The sequence below is a fragment of the Etheostoma spectabile genome, unplaced genomic scaffold (genome assembly GCF_008692095.1).
Source record: "Etheostoma spectabile isolate EspeVRDwgs_2016 unplaced genomic scaffold, UIUC_Espe_1.0 scaffold00018343, whole genome shotgun sequence".
NCBI lineage: Eukaryota > Metazoa > Chordata > Actinopteri > Perciformes > Percidae > Etheostoma > Etheostoma spectabile.
The window spans coordinates 75,298-95,229 of record NW_022604216.1 but is presented as its reverse complement, the minus strand read 5'-3'; the positions used below and the strand labels follow the sequence as shown (position 1 = coordinate 95,229).

At 41.2% G+C, this 19,932-nt stretch overlaps 5 non-coding genes across 5 annotated transcripts; all 5 read left to right on the top strand.

The window, feature by feature from the left end:
- The first annotated feature begins 364 nt into the window (after window positions 1–364).
- trnal-cag (transfer RNA leucine (anticodon CAG)) lies at window positions 365–447 on the top strand. The gene has a single exon. It is a non-coding gene; the product is annotated as a tRNA-Leu (tRNA).
- Window positions 448–9,096: 8,649 nt separating this feature from the next.
- On the top strand, window positions 9,097–9,169 carry trnaa-agc (transfer RNA alanine (anticodon AGC)). The gene has a single exon. It is a non-coding gene; the product is annotated as a tRNA-Ala (tRNA).
- Window positions 9,170–9,771: 602 nt separating this feature from the next.
- Window positions 9,772–9,844, top strand: trnaa-agc (transfer RNA alanine (anticodon AGC)). The gene has a single exon. It is a non-coding gene; the product is annotated as a tRNA-Ala (tRNA).
- A 667-nt stretch (window positions 9,845–10,511) lies between these two features.
- On the top strand, window positions 10,512–10,584 carry trnaa-agc (transfer RNA alanine (anticodon AGC)). Its single transcript has one exon. It is a non-coding gene; the product is annotated as a tRNA-Ala (tRNA).
- An 8,706-nt stretch (window positions 10,585–19,290) lies between these two features.
- Window positions 19,291–19,363, top strand: trnar-ccu (transfer RNA arginine (anticodon CCU)). Its single transcript has one exon. It is a non-coding gene; the product is annotated as a tRNA-Arg (tRNA).
- Window positions 19,364–19,932: the final 569 nt, after the last annotated feature.

Genomic DNA, 19,932 nt, shown 5'->3' with positions numbered 1-19,932 from the left:
GATAATTGCACAATGTTGACCCAATTGTCAGTCTATTTCCCATCTGGCAGGGACATTTCTGGATTCAGGTGGACATTGTGGACAGAAACATTAGTGGATATAGATTCCCACCATAGGATTTGGCCTGTATTGCACATTCCCTTCACATCCCGTGCAATGTATTGCCATTGTCAAGCACATTGCCACCCTGGTGACTTTCTTCCATGTCTCCATGAACACCCATATATTTGGACTGACAGTTGAGAAACCTTCCCTTGTTAACTATGACATGGATGACTGAGAACCTACTATATCATGACATGTTTAATTTACTATATTAAATTATAATTTTTGAGACAGGCCCTGCTGGGTACTTGTTGGATCAGTCAGGATGGCCGAGCGGTCCAAGGCGCTGCGTTCAGGTCGCAGTCTCCACTGGAGGCGTGGGTTCAAATCCCACTTCTGACAACAATTGTTTTCATTTGGAACTAATGTCTGAACTTAGCAGTTCTTTGTATTTAAGAGGACATGAAACGCAATTGCAACTACAGTGTTTTGTGAGCATCATTATTGTCAACTAGGGATAAGCGAGTACAGCATTATCTGTATCTGTTTCGGTTTACCACATGAATTATCTGTATCCGTATCTGTACTCGGACTGGGCAAGGGCCTAACCCGGAAGTGGGCAAATTTAACCCAGAAGTGGGACGGGTTGTCTTGAAATGGGCGGGGCTTAAACCATTATGTTATTTTAAGCATGCAATTTATTGATCATCAGCATTGAGCTTCAGATCAGTGGTGTTGTCATGGTAACAAACGAACTATATACAGAAAAAGTTCTGCAACAATAAATACAACAATGCGGTTGCAATTTTTAAGTAAAATGTAATGAAAAAGAGTTTTCATACTCATTATAACTTTCTTTTTTTAACTTTAAATTTTTCTATGATCAGTGTGATAATTTTTTTTTCTTTTTTCTTTTCACACCAGGTATGTGTGAGCGTGTCTGTCTGTGTGTCTGTGAGTGAGTAAGTAAGAGATACAGAGAGAATAAAATAAAAAAAATTCTTTGATTTATTTTCTTGTTTTTTTTAAAGTAACGGTGTACAATATTGGAAACGACATAAAGCCCCTAAAAGCCCCTAATAGTGAACAGTTGAAAAGTGAGAATAGTGCAGAGAGTAGATAATCTGTCGGTGTCTGGCTAGATTTTTTTTCTTCAATGTCCCGTTTGTTCTGGACACACACTCTGCACTCTTGTTTGCTAAAAACGCAGTCATAAGTGACGATTCTCTCCGACCAACCAGCGGTCTGCAGGTTTTCACGTCACCTTTTGGAATCGCCTCAGCTCGCTTGGAACCTCGACTGAGGTAGTACTAAAAAAAGTACCTGGTCGCAGGTCCCAGGGACTTTTTTTCATAATGGAAAACCCCAAAAGGCGAGTAGAGTCGAGTCGATACCACGCAGTGGAAAAACCGCCATGATAGACCATTCAACAATCAGTTCTAATGCACATGTTCAAATTTCAGTGATCCCTAATTCTTATGGTGATTACAAGACTGAATGCAAAGTGATCCTTTTAACGGGTAGCAGAGGCATTGGGTGGACATGATGATGGGATGCAATCATAGGTAATCTCTGCAACAACAAGGTGTTGCTGAGATTTGAACCCAGGACCTCCTGTTTACTAAACAGGCACTTTCACCAACTAAGCCACAGCACCTCCATTAGTAGGCGTAATGTTAAGTCTTAATTTCTCTTTTACCTTAAATAAGATAAACATAAAGTATACTGACTGTTAGTATTGGGAGTAACGTGTTACAAAAGTAACGCAAATAAAGTAATGTATTGCTTTTCGCTTTAACACCGTTTGAACCAGACTGGGGAGGACGCTTCAGGGCCTAGCATGAATTGTTGAGCAACAACTACGACCACAACAATGCCTTCTGACGTCCACTGTTCCCTCCAATATGGAGCTCTTCCAGCTTGTTGAGAAGCTCTAGCAGCTGGATGTGCTGCAAAACAAAAATGAGCTGGTGTCCAGGTCTAGATGCCTCCTGGGGGCCTCCCTAGGGAGGTGGTCCAGGCACGTCCAGCTGGGAGTAGGTCTCGGGGAAGACCCAGGACTAGGTGGAGGGATTATATCTCTAACCTGGCCGGGGAACGCCTCAGGATCCCCCAGTTGCTCGGAAAAGGGAAGTTTAGGGTCCCCTGCTGGAGCTGCTTGACAAAGATGGATGGATGGTTGGAACCCTGGTCACTAGCTCATTGTATTCTTGCATGACAGGCAAACCTCTAGGAGGCACTGTAGCTTAGTGGTTAAAGCACCTGTCTTGCTGAAGTTGACTAGAAAGAGGAATTAAAAAAATCATCTTTTGGAAAGTGATCTTAAAGGGGTGATGGAATGCAAAAACGATTTTACCTTGTCATATGTGAATAACGACAGTTCGATCACTCAACGGGCATGGCTGATGTTTCACTATAAGGAGTTTCCCTGTGAAGTTCGACACTCAGCCCCTGAGTATTAGTAGCCCATAACCCAGGGGTTGATGGATCGAAACCATCCTCTGCTATTTCCTATGCTTTGTATCAGCATTAAGTCTATTTCCAGTCTGTTGATGTTTAACAAAGCATCAGTTGCTGCAAGTGTCTGAAGTGAAATGTCTCCACCTGCTGAAGAGTAAACTTAATTTCATGTCAAGTTAATTTCATCTATAAAAATGGAAACTACTTGGCCCATACCCGCCGTAACACCCATAAAACTGGAGCATAATAAAATAAATATACTACAATACAAATAAATAAATACAGTAAAATAGAGACTGTAAAACATGTACATTTAAATACCAAGTCTCTTGCTGTTCCTTGACTAGTTGACCACCCCTGCTTTGCATCGCTCCAGGTATGTAGAAAAAAAATCTGTTATGCACCTTTGCATTGCACTAAAATGTCAAAATTTGGACTTAAATCCAAAATAACATTACATTAGCGTTAAACTAATGAGGAAGAATTTGATGAATGTAAATCAACCAAAAACCAATCCAGGAACTTTCTCTTTCAAATATCACACTTGAATCTGTCAAGTCCTGACCATTCCCTGACCGGGAAATGAACACGGACCGCAGCAGTGAGAGCACCAAATCCTAGCCACTAGACCATCAGGGAGCCACATCTATCAAATTTATCTTAGTAGATGTGAGTTTCCTTTTCACTTACTGGAATGACTCATATTGTTTTAGGCAAGGAATGGTGCCTGGCTAGAGCTTCAGAAGGCAGGACATGACAGATTACACATCTGTCACATAGTCAGTTTGTATTCTTAACCCTCTGAACCCAAGAGACTCGTGCACGAGCAAAAACAGCACCTCTGATTCATAGTTTAAGCATTAATAACCATAAATGATAGACTTACCAAAAATTGCAGCTAAAAGCTAACAAGTTAGCGTTTACGGAGGTCTCTTCTGGGTCTTTCTAGCCTCTACAGGTGATTTTCATCCAGCCTGGAACCTGTGCCTTTTTCGGGGTCATTGAGCATTAAATCCATATCGTCACATCCACGATTTATCCACTTTATGTCTATAATTCATCGCGTTTTTGCTTATTTATGCCACTAGCTCCGGGCTCCGTGTCTGCCCTCTGTTTACGGAAGAGAAGGAAGTAATATGCCCATATATGGGAGACAATGTCACACAAAGAGTATGGAGTCCTAAAGAGGTCAATCTTCCTAGTCACACTGTGGTCACACTAGTCTAGTATGCGAAATAAGATGCTATAGCGGAACAAAATAGATATCTACCGTTTTATAGAGGAACATGGCCCCACTGGTTTGAGATTTGGGATATATTTGGGCCTTATTTGAAGAATTGTAAATAGTATGTGCTTTATATGAGTTATATTGTTTATTATGTTTATTTTTGCATATAGAAGAACTGTTTTAGACACACAAATGTTTGTGTAGCATTGCTGTGTGTGTAATATCAATACATATGTCATTGTTATAAGTAAATGGCATAAGTAAATGTCATGAGGGCAAAAGCATCTGGACTTTCTTTGAAAAAATTTATGTATTTTGTCAACTGTATAAGTTATAATGATTATTTCTTCATCGTGTGACTCCCAAGACATATGAGAAGTGTTTTAGAGAGGAAAATGGCTTAGGTTTTACTGTTCTGTCTGTGATATCAATACATGTCTGTGAGATTCATGTTCCGTTTTATTTATTTGTCTTTAAGGTCCTACAACCATTTTTAACATGCAGGTGACCTCACTGCAACCCAAATCTTCTAATAACCCAGTTTGTCCTAAAAAAATGATGTTCATATCTTGACTGTAGACCACAGGGTTGATGTTTTACAAGCTTTTTTTATCAAATAAATCCAGACGGACAATGAACTGTAAAAATGGACACAAGCTGCATTGTCCAGTGATGGTGGTATAGTGGTGAGCATAGCTGCCTTCCAAGCAGTTGACCTGGGTCCGATTCCCTGCCGTTGCAGTAGTTTTCATTGTGTGGTTACTTGCTTTATTTGTCAAGAAGTAACCAGAAAGGTTACTTGCCAAACCCGATTTGATAAAACATTAGATATCTGTTATGGTACAATTAAGGGAGCATGTCAATCAATCAAGCTACCTCCACGAGGATCCACAGAAACAGGCAGTGCACTACGATTTGCACTTTGCCTTTGTTTGGTAACTACTAATAACCAATTGAAAAGTTTATGAACATTTGTGCAAATAGGTAAAATGCTGCTTTTCAGGTTGTCGTGGCCGAGTGGTTAAGGCGATGGATGCAGGTTTGAGTCCTGCTGTCAACGAAAGGCTTTGTTTAAGAGACAACCAACATTATTTCGGCAAAACCGACATGTATTTTTCTTGCTTTACAACTTTTTAGGAATATTTCAACATACTTTTAAGGAAGTGACTATGACTTTTTATGTTTTTGTCGACATACTATACTATGACGTTTCATGAATTTTTAACATACTATACTATGACTTTTTATGAATTTTTGACATACTATACTATGACTTTTTATGAATTTTTGACATATTATACTATGACTTTTATGATTTTTTTGACATACTATAGTATGACTTTCATGACCATAGGTGAGGGTAGGAACGAAAATTGCCCGGTAGATCGAGAGCTTTGCCTTCTGGCTCAGCTCTCTTTTCGTCACAACGGTGCGATAAACAGAATGTAATACCGCACCAGCTGCTCCGATTCTCCGACCAATCTCACGCTCCATGGTCCCCTCACTCGCGAACAAGACCCCAAGGTACTTAAACTCCTTCACTTGAGGTAAGGACTCCATCCCTACCCGGAGAGAGCACTCCATCGGTTTCCTGCTGAGAACCATGGCCTCAGATTTAGAGGTGCTGATCCTCATCCCAGCCGCTTCACACTCGGCTGCGAACCGATCCAGTGAGTGCTGAAGGTCACAGGCCGATGATGCCATCAGGACCACATCATCTGCAAAAAGCAGCGATGGGATCCCGAGCCCACCGAACTGCAACCCCTCCCCGCCCCGACTACGCCTCGATATCCTGTCCATATATATTACAAACAGGATTGGTGACAAAGCGCAGCCCTGGCGGAGGCCAACCCTCACCTGGAACGAGTCCGACTTACTGCCGAGAACCCGGACACAGCTCTCGCTTTGGTCATACAGAGATTGGATGGCCCTAAGAAGGGACCCCCTCACCCCATATTCCCGCAGCACCTCCCACAATTTCTCCCGGGGGACCCGGTCATACGCCTTCTCCAGATCCACAAAACACATGTAGACTGGTTGGGCATACTCCCAGGCCCCCTCCAGGATCCTTGCGAGAGTAAAGATCTGATCCGTTGTTCCACGGCCAGGACGGAATCCGCATTGTTCCTCTTCAATCCGAGGTTCGACTATCGGCCGAACCCTCCTTTCCAGCACCTTGGAGTAGACTTTACCAGGGAGGCTGAGAAGTGTGATACCCCTGTAGTTGGCACACACCCTCTGGTCCCCCTTTTTGAAGAGGGGAACCACCACCCCGGTCTGCCACTCCTTAGGCACCGTCCCAGACTTCCACGCAATGTTGAAGAGGCGTGTCAACTAAGACAGCCCCTCCACACCCAGAGCTTTCAGCATTTCTGGACGGATCTCATCAATCCCTGGGGCTTTGCCGCTGTGGAGTTGTTTGACTACCACAGCGACTTCCGCCAGGGAAATTGACGACAATCCCCCATCATCCTCCAGCTCTGCCTCCACCACAGAGGGCGTGTCAGCTGGATTTAGGAGTTCCTCAAAGTGCTCCTTCCACCGCTCTATTACCTCCCCATTTGAGGTCAACAAAGTCCCATCCTTACTGTATACAGCTTGGATGATCCCTCGCTTCCCCCTCCTGAGGTGGCGAACGGTTTTCCAGAAGCACCTTGGTGCCGACCGAAAGTCCTTCTCCATGTCTTCTCCGAACTTCTCCCACACCCGCTGCTTTGCCTCTGTCACGGCAGAGGCTTCAGCCCTGCAACTGCCTCCGGACTCCTCCGGGATAACATATCCCGGAAAGACTCCTTCTTCAGTCGGACGGCTTCCCTGACCACCGGTGTCCACCAGGGTGTTCGTGGGTTACCGCCCCTTGAGGCACCTAAGACCCTAAGACCACAGCTCGCTGCCGCAGCTTTAGCAATGGAAACTTTGAACATTGTCCACTCAGGTTCAATGCCCCCAGCCTCCACAGGGATGCACGAAAAGCTCCGCCGGAGGTGCGAGTTGAAAGCCCGTCGGACAGGGGCCTCTTCCAGACGTTCCCAGTTTACCCGCACTACACGTTTGGGCTTACCAGGTCTGTCCAGAGTCTTCCCCCACCCCCTGACCCAACTCACCACCAGATGGTGATCAGTTGACAGCTCTGCCCCTCTCTTCACCCGAGTGTCCAAAACATACGGCCTCAGATCAGATGAAACGATTATAAAATCGATCATTGACCTTTGGCCTAGGGTGCTCTGGTACCACGTACACTTATGAACATCCCTATGTTCGAACATGGTGTTTGTGATGGACAATCCATGACTAGCACAGAAGTCCAACAACAGACAACCGCTCTGGTTCAGATCAGGGAGGCCGTTCCTCCCAATCACGCCTCTCCAAGTATCTCCATCATTGCCCACGTGTGCGTTGAAGTCCCCCAGGAGAACAATGGAGTCCCCTACTGGAGCCCCATACAGGACTCCATTCAAGGTCTCCAAGAAGGCCGAATACTCCGAACTCTTGTTTGGTGCATACGCACAAACAACAGTCAGAGTTTTCCCCCCCAACACCCGCAGGCGTAGGGAGGCGACCCTCTCGTCCATCGGGGTAAACTCCAACGCAGCGGCGCTCAGCCGGGGGCTTGTGAGTATCCCCACACCCGCCCGGCGCCTCACACCCTGGGCAACTCCAGAGTAGGAGAGAGTCCAACCCCTATCCAGGAGTACGGTTCCAGAACCGAGACTGTGCGTAGAGGTAAGCCCCACCAGATCTAACCGATAGCGCTCCACCTCCCGCACAAGTTCCGGCTCCTTCCCCCACAGAGAGGTGACATTCCACGTCCCCAGAGCCAGCCTCTGCTGCCCGGGTCTGGTCCGTCGAAGCCCCTGACCTTCGCCGCCACCCATGTGGCAGCGCACCCGACCCCTTTGGATCCTCCCACAGGTGGTGGACCCATGGGCTGGAGGGAGAAGTGCCACGTTGCTTCTTCGGGCTGTGCCCGACCGGGCTCCGTGGCAAACCCGGCCACCAGGCGCTCGCTCACGAGCCCACCGTCTGGGCCTGGCTCCAGACGGGGGCCCCGGGCTTCCACCGGGCAGGGTCCCTCTATCCCTTCCTTGATATTCCATAAGAGTTTTTGAACCATTCTTTGTCTGGCCCCTCCCCTGAGACCTCTTTGCCATGGGAGACCCTACCAGGAGCACAAAGCTCCAGACAACACAGCCCTCAGGTTCATAGGGACACACAAACCTCTCCACCACGATGGTTCCCGGAGATTCATGACCGAAAGAACGAGATCAAGGGTACAAGCGGCCGAAATGGGTTTCCTCAGGAGGGTGGCTGGCGTCTCCCTTAGAGATAGGGTGAGAAGCTCAGTCATCCGAGAGGAGCTCGGAGTAGAGCCGCTGCTCCTTCGCGTTGAAAGGAGCCAGTTGAGGTGGTTCGGGCATCTGGTAAGGATGCCTCCTGGGCGCCTCCCTAGGGAGGTATTCCAGGCACGTCCAACTGGGAGGAGACCTCGGGGAAGACCCAGGACTAGGTGGAGAGATTATATCTCCAACCTGGCCTGGGAACGCCTCGGGATCCCCCAGTCGGAGCTAGTTGATGTGGCTCGGGAAAGGGAAGTTTGGGGTCCCCTACTGGAGCTGCTGCCCCCGCGACCCGATACCGGATAAGCGGATGAAGATGGATGGATGGATGGACTTTCATGATTTTTTTTGTCATACTTAACTACGACTTTTTATGAATTTTTGACATACTATACTATAATTTTTCTTTAAAAGGGGAATTAGCTCAAATGGTAGAGCGCTTGCTTAGCATGCAAGAGATAGCAGGATCAACACCCGCATTCTCCAGAGGACTTTAGATTCTTCTTGTTTAGCAACAAGAACCATAAATCTGGACTTGTTACGACATACTATACTACAACTTTTTAGTACTATTTCGACATATTATACTATGACTTTTTGTGACTTTTTATGAATTTTTTGACAACTATACTATGAATTTTTATAAATATTTGTACAACAACAGTATGACTTTTTATGTTTTTTTGACATACTTTAGCATACTTTACTTTACGACATACTACACTACGATTTTTTAGGAATATTTATACATACTATACTATGACTTTTATGACATTTTATGAATATTTTGACATATTATACTATGACTTTCATGATTGTTTTGACATACTATAGTATGACTTTTTATAAATATTTTGACATACTATAGTATGACTTTTTATGAATTTATCAACATACTATACTATGACTTTTTATGACATTTAATGAATTTTTGTCATACTATACTATGACTTTTATGAATTTTTTGACATACTATACTATGACTTTTATGATTTTTTTCAACATACTATGACTCTTTTTGAAAAGGGGGAATTAGCTCAAATGGTAGAGCGCTTGCTTAGCATGCGAGAGGTAGCGGGATCAATGCCCGCATTCTCCAGAGGACTTTAGATTCTTCTTGTTTTACAACAAGAACTATAAATCTGGACTTGTTACGACATACTATACTACGACTTTTTATGTTTTTGTCGACATACTATCCTATGACTTTTATGACTTTTTGGAGATACTAAACTATGACTTTCATGATTTTTCCGTCATACTATACTATGACTTTTTATGATTTTTTTGTTATACTAAACTATGACTTTTTATGACATTTTATGAATTTTTGACATGTTATACTACAACTTTTTATGAATTTTTGACATACTATACTCTGACTTTTTTTGAATATTTGTCATATTATACTATGACTTTTATGATTTTTTGACATGTTATAATATGACTTTTATGATTTTTTGTCATACTAAACTATGACTTTCATGATTTTTTTGTCATACTATACTATAACGTTTTTAATAAATATTTCGACATACTATAGTATGACTTTTTATGAGTTTTTCTACATACTATACTATGACTTTTTAATGACATTTAATGAATTTTTGTCATACTATACTATGACTTTTATGAATTTTTTGACATACTACACTATGACTTTTATGATTTTTTCAACATAATATGACTCTTTTTGAAAAGGGGGAATTAGCTCAAATGGTAGAGCGCTTGCTTAGCATGCGAGAGGTAGCGGGATCAATGCCCGCATTCTCCAGAGGACTTTAGATTCTTCTTGTTTTACAACAAGAACTATAAATCTGGACTTGTTACAACATACTACACTACGACTTTTTATGTTTTTGTCGACATACTGTCCTATGACTTTTATGACTTTTTTGAGATACTAAACTATGACATTCATGATTTTTCCGTCATACTATACTATGACTTTTTATGATTTTTTTGTTATACTAAACTATGACTTTTTATGACATTTTATGAATTTTTGTCATACTAAACTATGACTTTTATGAATTTTTGACATGTTATACTACAACTTTTTATGAATTTTTGACATACTATACTCTGACTTTTTTTGAATATTAGTCATATTATACTATGACTTTTTTTGAATATTTGTCATATTATACTATGACTTTTATGATTTTTTGACACGTTATAATATGACTTTTATGATTTTTTTGTCATACTAAACTATGACTTTCATGATTTTTTTGTCATACTATACTATGACTTTTTATAAATATTTCGACATACTATAATATGACTTTTTATGAATTTTTCGACATACTATACTATGACTTTTTAATGACATTTAATGATTTTTTGTCATACTATACTATGACTTTTATGAATTTTTTGACATACTACACTATGACTTTTATGATTTTTTTCAACATACTATGACTCTTTTTGAAAAGGGGGAATTAGCTCAAATGGTAGAGCGCTTGCTTAGCATGCGAGAGGTAGCGGGATCAATGCCCGCATTCTCCAGAGGACTTTAGCTTCTTCTTGTTTTACAACAAGTACTATAAATCTGGACTTGTTACGACATACTACACTACAACTTTTTAGGAATATTTCGACATATTATACTATGACTTTTTATGTTTTTGTCCTATGACTTTTATGACTTTTTTGAGATACTATACTATGACTTTCATGATTTTTTTGTCATACTAAACTACGACTTTTTACAAATATTTTGACATACTATACTATGACTTTTTATGATTTTTTTGTTATACTAAACTGACTTTTAATTACATTTTATGAATTTTTGTCATACCAAACTATGACGTTTATGAATTTTCTACATGTTATACTACAACTTTTTATGAATTTTTTACATACTATACTCTGACTTTTTATTACATTTTATGAATATTTTGTCATACTATACTAGGACTTATATGAATTTTTGACATGTTATACTATGACTTTTTTTGAATATTTGTCATACTATACTATGACTTTTTATGAATATTTTGACGTACTATACTATGAGTTACTACGAGGCTTTGAATTTAATTAATTTGTGGATGAAAATATATTTCAAACTGAATCATTGTTTTTTTTGACACACACACACACAAGCACACGCACACAAACAAGCACACTCACACGCACACACACTTTATGAATAAACCTCAGATAGTTCAACCTGTTTTATTAGGAAGTTGTTTTACACTCTTTCAAAGTAAAACATTCATGCAACAAAACCTAAATAAGGTGCTCGGGTTTGAAAACTGATGCAAACAGAAAAATAAAAACAAAACTGAGTTCTTCTATTCTCCAACCAGAAATAAGGAGGAATAAAAGGATCTGTCTCTGTCTTCATGATATCGGGTTGGCAATAATGAGCCAATACCTTATTAAAATTTTTTATCAACACCCTTCTCTCTTTGCAATTTTGCTCTGACATTGTTTATTTTAGAAAATGGTAACCAGCATTAAGCGAGTAGTTTTAGGTCTGTGTGAATGTGGGCCGAGTATTTACCTCGGCTGAACTTGTGAACATCTCTTTGGCATATTCCCAGTCTGATCAAGTCCAGGTGCTGGAAAATCTGTGATTCACGTTTTGAGGGAATGGGATCTGCATGTGCTTTCTTACCAGAAAGTTTCTGGAAGTCCAAATGGCATCTTTGATGGCGGCCAGGGTGAGCCACTGATTTGCAAAGTTACATGCTGGTATCTGTTTCTTTGGCCTGACGGATGGACAGACGACCCAAAAGCATAATACTTCTTGCCAAGACATAACAAGAAACAAAAAAAGAGGCGGGGGGGACAGAGTTAAGCCCCGACAGAATAGAGAACTACAGACAAAAGTTATGAAATAGTACCAAGTGTGACCAGAAGAATTGGAATAAAACTAGAACTTTAAAGTACAAACCTTTCTTCAAGAAATCTTTATTGTGCTCACATTGAACCTCATTTCTGAAACGTGTATACGACCTAAAACCGGCGTAGGACGGGCGTACGCCGATTCCTACGCAAAGTTCGGCAATGTATGTGGAGTACATAGGTCTCCACATACATTGCTTTTATTAAGATTGAAGACCAAATTGTTAGTTTTTACGAAATTTTCCCAACCATCGAAAGTGTTTTCATAGGCTCGTTGGCACAGTAGGCAGCGCGTCAGTCTCATAATCTGAAGGTCGTGAGTTCAATCCTCACACGGGGCAGGTGTTTTAAAAACACAACTGATGCTGGAAATACAGTGACTTTCAGGTGGTTGAATACTGGCAATACACATGAATGGAAGTTGTGATATTTCTGCGATTGAGACAACAAAAGGCAATCTTTTTTTTTTTAAACAATATTTTTATTCAAGAAAGGTAACACTGTATAGGATGCATATAAATAGAATATCTTGAATTGGTTTAACATTACTTTGTCAATCAAATCCCATCCACCCACCCACAACAACCACTTACTGCCATTAAAATAATTAAGGATAATAATAATAAAGATAATGAAAATAAGTACATAATAATGAGAAAAAAAAAAGAAAAAAAGGAGAAAGAAAAGGGGGGGGGGGGGGCACTCAACACTCTTACATTATACATGCCTGTAGCTACACATGGTTGAAAAAAGAAAAAAGAAAAAAAACACATCAGGGCCCTGTTGTCTTACGGGAGAGTATTGAGCTTATCAAAATACAAAATCAACGGGTCCCATATTTTGTGAAATTTACTAATTGAACCTCTGGTAATTTTTTCTAATTTCAAGAAAAACAGTAGTTCACTGAGCCAGACAGACCCTTTAGGTGGATCAGGAGATTTCCACTGTAAAGCTATTCTTCTACGGGCTAACAAAGACGCAAAAGCAAAAGCATTCTTCTTATCAGTGGGCAACAAGATCTCATTAATCAAGACTCCAAAGATGGCCATGTCTGCAGAGGGTTTCACTTTGGTATCAAAAGCATCATTCAAAATGTTGCAGACATATGACCAAAAATCTCTTAGTTTAGAACAGGTCCAAAACATATGCGACATATCTGCTGGTGTAGAATTGCAGCGCTCACACCTATCTTGAATGTCAGAATAAATTCTTGATAGTTTGGATTTTGTGTACTAAATTCTGTGAAAAACCTTGAACTGTATCAAGCTAAGACGGGCACAGGATGAAGTGCCATTTACTCTAGTCTGAGCGCAGTCCCAGACTGCATCAGTGATGTCCCTCCCTAACAAAAGGCAATCTTTAAGGGTGCTAGCACACCAATGACTCATCACAGTATAAAAAAACGCAGATGTGCCTTCATTAACAATGTTGTGTTATCTCATAGGTACAGGAAGCCACCTGTCTCCATGAATGTAGTTCTTAACATTTATTTTCAGTCTGAGTTACAAGATTTGCAGTGAACGTTGTATTGTCCAGCAGAAAGGCAACAGGTGTGTTACTTTTTGACTATGATTTATATTGTAGCAGTGCAATCATTTTGCCCAGGTTTGACTTCCAGCCACCACAGTTGCATTTACAGGTTTTGAAGCCATACACAACATTAACATTACATGTTTTACCCAGGTTTCTTCTTTTATTCAGTGATATTTCAATTTCCTTGCGGGAGTCATCCCAAAAGGATTAATAAAGATAAGTCTATGTCTATCTCGAAAAAAGTAAAAAAAATCCGAAAATCTAACCCTCAGTGGTAGAGCCCATGCTTTACATGTATGAGGACATGACATCTCCAGCAGGTATTATGGTAGAGTCTTTAAAAGAGCTGCAACAGATATTACCTCCTGTGGTAATCTGACTGGTAGGGTTATAGAACGTAGTGGTAGACTAAGACCTCCTGTGACACAAACTAAGAGGTATGCTCTCTCTTTTATACCTCAGACTATCAGACAGCAAAACAAGCACTTTAAATGTAAATGACAAAACAACTGCTCAAAGCGCTTTTACATCTACAGGAAACATTCACCATTCACACACACTGTGGCCGGGGCTGCCGTACAAGGTGCCACCTGCTCATCAGATAAACATTCGCACACATTCACACTCCGATGCGCAGCACCGGGGGAAGGTTTTTCTTTCTACATTCAGTGTTTTGCCCAAGGACACTTCGACAATGACTGCAGGGGCGGGGATCAAACCACCAACCTTCCTATTGGCAGGCAACCACTGTACCACTGAGCCATAACCGCCCCGTACATTTTTTACAGTTTCTATTTTACCATATTTATGTACTTGCACTGTAGTATATTTGTTGTATTATACTCTGGTTTTTATGGGTGTTACGGCGGGTATGAGCACTGTAGTTTCCATTTTTATGGACGAAATAAACTTAACATGTCATTAGGTTTACTCTACAGCAGGTGGAGACATTTCACGTCAGACACTTGCAGCAACAGACACTTTGTTAGACATCAACAGACTGGAAATAGACTTAAGTTGGCCAGTAATTGTTGCTTTTTCATCTTTGTTGTTATTTTTGTGTGCCTTTAATGTCACACATGTGGATATTATGAAATAAACTGCATAGAAAACCTTTCTAGCAAGTTTAAAGGTTCCATGGTGTAATGGTTAGCGTTCTGGACTCTGAATCCAGCAATCTGAGTTCAAATCTCAGTGGAACCTGTTCTTAAGCCACAGCACAGGTGAAAAAGATCAACCTATCAACTTTCCAAATCTAGTTTAAAGTGAGTTTACAGGTTTAATGTCCTTGGCCATTTAGACTGTAAACAGTACATTAGTGGAGGCATGTTGAGGAGTCACCTGGTTGTTAATGTAATTAAAGGAGCTCCAAATTTGACAGTATTGACTGGAAGTGATAGGCTTTGAGTTATATGGGGGATACACACTTTGCATTCAGTCTCGTAATCACTATAAAAATTAGGGATCACTGAAATTTGAACTTGTGTTGCTGCAGTCAGAGTATACAGTGCTCATCCTGAATGGACCAGTATAGTGCATCAGAACTGCTTGTTGATGGTCTATTAGCTTTGGAACCCCCCTTTCCCCACAGCTTTCAATTGTCAGATATGGGTGGGGGAGTGGGCACTGTGTCCAACCTTTTCTGTGTAAAAAAAAACCACTAAAGACGTCTCTTGGATTAAAGACAAAACCTCTGCGGAGAACCTTTTACCAAATCCAGGTGCCCTTGGCATAGTTCTGATCTTTTGGGGTTTAGCATGGATCAGGAACCAACACATCTGGACTCAATGTGGGCATTGTACGACAATATTTGACACATTTAGACCATGAAGACAGTTATCAGTTTATTTCCCATCTGGCAGGTGTAATTGTGGACACAGTTGGACATTTTGAAGATAATTGCACAATATTGACCCAATTGTCAGTCTATTTCCCATCTGACAATCAGAAAGGGTGATGCAACAAGAAATTACCAGTCCAAACCATTGCGGTAAGCCTCACTGGGTGTCCAAACTAAAAGGATAAGAGGCAACTTGGTAGACTCCTTACTGATGTTTAAATCTGTACTCACAATGCCCTATTTTTTAACAACAGCCAATCACAAGTGTTACATGTGAATAATCATTGTGTGATTAATCAGGAAGCTCACATAAAAGATAGTTGCAAGGTCTACTAAATGTTTAACTTTACAACCCGTAAACTGTTGGAACCTTGGTCCTTCCTTCAAAATGTGAATTGAAGATATTCCAATCCCTGGACATGTAAAGCAGAGCAGAGAAGCGTGCTGGGCCCATAACCCAGAGGTTGATGGATCGAAACCATCCTCTGCTAATTGTTATCTAGTCTACCACTACGTTCTATAATGCTACTAGTCAGATTACCACAGGAGGTAATATCTGTTGCAGCTCTTTTTAAGACTCTACCATAACACCTGCTGGAGATGTCATGTCCTCATACATGTAAAGCATGAGTTCTACCACTGAGCTAAATTTTTTTCTGAGATAGACTCAGACTTATCTTTATTAATCCTTTTGGGATGACTCCCGCAAGGAAATTGAAATATCACTGAATAAAAGAAGAAATCTGGGTAAAACATGTAATGTTAATGTTGTAAATGGCTTCAAAACCTGTAAATGCAACTGTGGTGGCTGGAAATCAAACTTGGGCAAAATGCTTGCACTGCTATGGTAAAAATCATAGTCAAAAAGTAACACACCTGTTGCCTTTCTGCTGGACAATACAACGTTCACTGCAAACGTGGTAACACAGACTGAAGCTATTCTGGGACATGAATGCACACAAATGGAAAGATAAAGGAGAGAGGAGCTCAGTGTGTCAAAGGAAGTCCCCCGGCAGTCTAAAACTATCACAGTGTAATTAAGAAAGACAGGGTAAAGAGAGGAGCCTGGTTGGGCTAGAACTCTCCCCTGCTGGATTGAGCTGTACTGCACCGCCTTCCTCTAGTTTTATATTGTGTTATGTTTACTCTTAAATGTGATGAGGGTGTCTGCGTAAACTTAAGTACACAAGGTCAGACCAGATGTGAGAATTTTTGCAGCCTACGCTCACGTTCAAATTGATAAATGACAAACTTTGGGTGGGAATCGGCGTACGCCCGTCCTACACCTGTTTTAGCACATTTCATAAATGAGGGCCCATGTCAACACAATAAAGATTTCTTGAAGAAAGGTTTGTCTTTTATAGTTCTAGTTTTTTTCCAATTCTTCTGGTCACACTTTCTCTCTCTGGTTGCACTATTTCACATCTTTTGTCTGTAGTTCTCTATTCTGTCAGGGCTTAACTCTGTCTCCCCCACCTCTTTTTTTATTCTTGTTATGTCTTGGCAAGAAGCAATATGCTTTTGGGTCATCCGTCCATCTCTACATCAGAATCAGAAATTCTTTATTGATCCCCAAACGTAAAATCTGGGGAAAAAATGCTCCTTCGAGCCGGATTTGAACCAGCGACCTAAGGACTTCAACTTTATGCCTCTACAGTGCTCCACTCTACCAACTGAGCTATCGAAGGGAGATAAGGAATGTCACAGCATTTCTGAAAATAAATGCTAGGTACTCCTGCATAGCTAGCCAGTGATTTACCTACTGTAGGTGGTGGTTGGCGTGCCAATGAGGCTTGAAAATTTGCAGATAGTGATTCAGAGGAGGTGGAACAGTTTAAAGTGTAAAGTAACTTAATTTTCCAAATAGTCTACCTACACTGCCAACGCGAGCTCTTCTCTAATTTTGTCGGGTCAATAGCTATTCAACTTCACAAGTTATTGTTGATCTCAGAAACTAAGAGAGGAAGGAAAGGGAGGAAAATAAGAGAATCAACAAACTAATTATGTACAAAGATTAAAACACACATAACATATAAATCACAATACATCATAGTATAGTATGCATAGTAAAATCTAACTATTTACATTTTCTATTTACATTTTTGAGTTTTTAATCTGATCTAACCACAACTCTTTTGACAGTGTTTCTGTATTTGGCCAGTAGATAGTGCCTTGATATTGGCTGTGCCCAGTTTCTGCGGTTCTGAATTGTCCACACTTCCTGCAAGTGTCGCACTCCACCTTCCTCTTATTAAACCTTGCCTTAGAGGCAGGGCGACCAATGGCAGGTGGAGGTGCGGATGGAGCAAGAGGGACAACCGGTATATGGGGGGCACGGTATGCTAGTGTTGGAACAGCAAACAAAGTTCCTGGGGCTTGAAGAGAGACAGAGGTTGCTTGAGGGAAGAACAACAGAGGACCAGAAGCAGGAGGCTGTGAAAAAATACAAGGAGATGCAATGGTCTGGTGGCTAGAGACTGTGCAGCCTGGTCCTGGTTCCACCTGCTCAGGCCTTCTAGCAGAAACTATGTGTTTATCATAGCAGGTCCCAGGTCGAGACCATGGCCTATCCAAGAGACAAGATGTTCTTTTTCAGCTAAGATAGAACGACCGGTCAAGACACTTGACACAAGGAGGGCAGATTCAGAAATACTTAATGGAACTAACTGTCTGCCTGAGGTCCACTGATTGTTATGTTTGAGATTAAACTTTTTTCCAAACAAGGGTTTTTCTCCTCTGGGGGCACTGGATATAATGAAGTGTATCACTGATTGTGTTCACACAGAACTGTTGTCACTCTTTTTGCATTGTGAAGGCTGTTCTTGTCATTTTGATTTTCCTCTGCAGAAAACAATTAAACTTTCACCGGAGACTAAACTTTGATTCAGTTTGCAGCCTTCAGTCTTTATTCTATATACAGAGTCTTAATTCCAGCCAAATTCCTCCCTTGCTGTAACAAGAAACTTCTAATACAGTTTGGCGTCACAAACAGGATTTCAAGGAGGAATCAGAAAGGGACTCCACCGGTGACTGATGAGGGCATGCATCCAGGGATCTGATGATCACCTGCCTCTAAACCTCGCCAAACATCTTTGAGAGAGAGAGGGTCAGAAACCACTGAGGGCTCGCTGAGTCCACTCTGAAATCCAAACAACAAGGAAGCAATTTCAAACAGCGGGGTAAGTTAAAGTTTCAATTCTGTTGGATAAATGATTTGAATTGGACATTGAGACGGTTTGTGAGACAAATATTGACTGTGATTTAACTGAGGGATTCGGTGAAAGTTATCTTTTGTTTTGTAAAACTTTGGGTTGTGTACAAAACAGGAGAAAAGAGAAGGTATTTTTTTTTCCAATTCTTCTGGTCACACTTGGCACTATTTCACAACTTTTGTCTGAAGTTCTCTATTCAGTCAGGGCTTAACTCTGTCTACCCAAAATCTTCTTTTTTTTTCTTGTTATGTCTCGGCAAGAAGTTATTATGCTTGTGGGTCGTCTGTCCATCTATACATCAGAATCAGAAATACTTATTTATCCGTGAAGGGAAACTCTTGAAAAGAGGGTTCATTTCAACTTCATGCCACTACAGTCCTCCGCTCTACCAACTGAGCTATCAAAGGGCAACAACATGTATGAAAGCACTTCCTATTCTTGCGAATGTGATGACACAGGACCCCCCTGGAGGGAATTTCTTCAAATTTTGCCAAAACATTCACAAGAACTCGTAAATCAATGATGAGATTTTGGGGGTCAAAGGTTCAATGTCAAGGTGACTGCGTCTTCATGTCTGTCCATCCGATTCTTGTGAATGCAAGATCTCTGAACCTCTAAAGGGAATCACTTTTTTTTTGGTATACATAACCACTTGGAGTCGCGGATGAACTTATTTCGATTTTGGAAGTCAAAGGTCAAGGTTACTGTTTCATCACGTCTCCAGAACTGCACATGTATTTCTCCTGAACTGGTGTATATGGTACTTGTAAAGCCCCAGTGGCCTAATGGATAAGGTGCTGGCCTCCTAAGACAGGGATTGTGGGTTCAAGTCCCATCTGGGGTGGTTTTCAGCAGAGTGGCACAGCGGAAGCGTGCTGGGCCCTTAACCCACAGGTTGATGGATCGAAACCATCCTCTGCTAATCTCCTTTGCTAGTGACACAATGGTAGACAATCAGAAAAGGTGATGCATCAAGACATTGTGACCCTCAACTTGATTTCCATGGGGGGATGAATCATGATAAAACTGCTGTAATTGTTGACATCACTGTAACTGTCTCTGGAACAATAGTTGGCAGTTGGAGGAGTAATGGCTCTTTACAGTGAATATGCAAAATTCAGTCCAGGTAAATGCTCAGCCCATATTCACACAGACCTAAACCTACTCACTTAATGCTGGTTACAATATTCTAATAATCAACAATGCCAGAGAAAAATGACAAAGAGTGATAACAGTTAACAAGCATTACGTTAGTTAAGGTTTCCTGTGTGTGTTACGATGTGAAGCATAGTCATGTGCAGGTAGTGTGGCCGAGTGGTCTAAGGCGCTGAATTAAGGCCCCAGTCTCTCTGGAGGTGTGGGTTCAAATCCCACCACTGCCATTTGCAAATGTTACATTGCTGGAAGGTAACC